This window comes from Corvus brachyrhynchos, unplaced genomic scaffold (genome assembly GCF_000691975.1).
Source record: "Corvus brachyrhynchos isolate BGI_N302 unplaced genomic scaffold, ASM69197v1 scaffold48, whole genome shotgun sequence".
NCBI classification, from domain to species: domain Eukaryota; kingdom Metazoa; phylum Chordata; class Aves; order Passeriformes; family Corvidae; genus Corvus; species Corvus brachyrhynchos.
This window is the reverse complement of record NW_008240027.1, coordinates 130,556-133,331: the sequence shown is the minus strand read 5'-3', so window position 1 is coordinate 133,331 and position 2,776 is coordinate 130,556. Positions and strand designations below refer to the sequence as shown.

General features: G+C 43.3%; 1 protein-coding gene across 1 annotated transcript in view; it reads right to left on the bottom strand.

The window, feature by feature from the left end:
- Positions 1-1,158, bottom strand: part of TXNDC12 (thioredoxin domain containing 12) — a 7,636-nt gene extending 6,478 nt beyond the window's left edge. The window contains exon 1 of the mRNA XM_017743539.1: positions 924-1,158. The gene's annotated coding sequence lies outside the window, so the exon portion shown is untranslated. The remainder of the gene's footprint in view (positions 1-923) is intronic.
- Positions 1,159-2,776: the final 1,618 nt, after the last annotated feature.

Sequence of the window (2,776 nt, the reverse complement as noted above, 5' to 3'; positions counted from 1 at the left end):
ATCTGAGAGCTCAGACCTTGCCATCCTTCCCACCCTCCTCTGTCTCATTTTAAAGCTTTCTCTGCTGCACTGCAAAGCAATGCTACAATTACAACTGTAGATACTGAAATAATCTACTTTTTTTTTTCCTTTCCAAAAATTCTAAAATAGCAAGTTACAAAAACTTGTAAGACTTCTGAAGTGTACCATCTGGGTTAATTCAATCTCTGCACTACAGTGTAGAACTTGCCAGATGGATCAGTTTGAGAGCAGAACTAAATTAAACAGAAAACCTGGAAGGCATGAGGAATTTCTACTCATGTCAGCATTGTCAGATCTAGGTTATAAAGTTAAAATACAAGTAGAATTTATAAGCATGCCATTCTCCTTCTTGCATTTTAACAAGAAGCACAAGAAACTCTGAGAAAAAGAAAAAATGTCATTTTTTCACCTTTTCAGTGTTCTTTTTAGAGTTTGAGCTTAACCCAAATCAGGTTCTGTCAGTTCACTACAGTTTGAAACTTCCAGATTTTTTCTGCAGATGGAAAAATACCTCATGCTGAGGCCTCATCTATACAGGCACAGGGAATTTTAGGGAAGCTCTTAGCACTGCTGAGTTCAAGGGGATTGAGCACCACTTATATATGCATTTCTGTGCTTGAGAACTGTATCTTTACTGTAATAATTATTTCCTTGTTTCAAAGGCATGCTAGGGCTTCAATCATTTAATTAGACTGCAGTGATTAAACCTAGGTGGTGCCTTGGCAAAGTCAACAAAATTCTGTATTTTCTCTCCAATAAGCTGTAGGGATCTGAAGAGTCTCCTAAACCACCCTCATTTTTGTTAATAGAGACTCTTTTCTGTGGTTAAATTTAGGGCTGAAATAGAACCTTTGTGAATGCTTCTGGAGACACATTTCTGTATTTAAAACTAGCAAACATACCTGGCTGCTGCCTCTTTCTTCCCATCTTCTAGTGTTCTCCAATGAATATGATCTCCAAAACCTGCCAGAGAGAAGGGTTTATAAATGCTGCTTAATTTAACATGTCAGCTAACAGAGGAAAACAGCCCAACCCTCAAGAGTGTTTTCAACTCATTTTATATTCTTTAAAAGCCAACTATAGCCCCACTTCTGGAAAGACTTCTGCAAATACAGCCCACACAGTCATATGAGGAATCCCATTGAAATTAATTAACAAAAACATACCATGCTCATGAATATTTCTATATATGTATGTAAATGACACTAAAATCCCCCAAACAGATATTAAAATTGAAGTGCCTTCTGATTATTCTCCGTTCTTTTTCAATCTGTGAACATTTATTATCTGATGAGTGACAAATTAAACATGTCAGCATTTGGCTTCCTAAATCCCACCAAAGGCAAACTAAACTGAAACTTAAAAACTCCTAGGCCAACATATGATCATTAATTGCTCTAAAGCTATTATGCTGAGTATTCCTGTTTTTTTATATCATTGAAGAGCAAGAAAGAACACTATTGCACAGATTTCTGAGAGTTACAGTGACTGAACAATGCAGGAAATATTTTATCTGGCATACAGATAACAAGCCTTGTTATGTCAATTGATTTAAGAGTGAGTTAGTGTATGTTTAACAGATGCAAAGCAGGGACTGCCAGGGTTGGGTTTTTTTGGTAGCCAACACAGCACGTGGCCAAAAGCCACCTGGAGAGCTGAGATGAAGGGGATCCAGGAGCTGTACAAAGAGGAACTCTCTTGGAACACCTTGGCTCCAGTAATTAACAATTACGGTGCCGGATGGCCAAACATGAACCTCGGCTTGCCCCTTCCCATCCCTAAGGGTTTGGATTAGTCAGCAACCCACCGTGCTCAGGGTGCTGAGGGGAGCAGATCTCAGGAGCTACACAGAGATCAGGAGGCACAGACTGCCCAGTGCTGACACAGGGGAAAGTGGACATTGTCTCCAGTAGACGACTATGGCAAAGAAGCTGGAGAAAGCCTAAAACAGCGTCAGCCAAGTCCTCGGGGCACCTCAGTTCAGCATCTGGGAGGTGTGGACAGTGGCACAGTGTTTGTGTTACCTGATCTTCTCTGCTGATACGAGCAACTGGGAACATACGTGATGCAACACATCAAACAGATGAGCTCGCGGTGGGGTGGGGATGCCTCGTCCATGTCCCCTCACACCCACACAGCAGCTGCTGAGGCAGTCTCGGACACAGGGCTACATTTCTACCAGCTCAACGTCCCAGAGCAAAAACCAGCTGGATTAGCAGAAGTCACGTTTACCCAGAATAATGACACGTCAGCTATTTCAGGCCAAAATGTTAAAACAGGGAAAACTTTCTATTGTTCTAGCTGGGAAACACTTTTCAAAAGCTTTTCTATATTTAAAACAAACCCCACTTTGTGGCGAGCTTCGGTACGTTTTTAAAAGCATTGCCCAACATATTACAGAGTGTTTCTTTTGAATGAAAGTCATCTAGGGAATTAAAGGGTGAATGGCTGGCTGGGATCCACACCACAGCTTTGCTGTCAATTGATCAAATTGGTTACAACCAGCCCTGAGGAGATTTACCTCTACGGCAAAGCCACCACCTGGGGTGAAGCTCAGGCCCCGGGTGAACTGGGCCATTAGACACGGTAATTAGACAAGGAGCCTGGGTAAGCCAAGAGCGAGGTGAGGAGCGGTCACGAAGGGCAAGGGAAGCCGAGGGCGGAGGGAAGGGCCATTCATCGCCTGCCAGGAGCCCGGCGGAGGCTGGGCAGGCACGGGGCACTCGGCACGGGGGGCACCGCGGGGCTGGTCCCC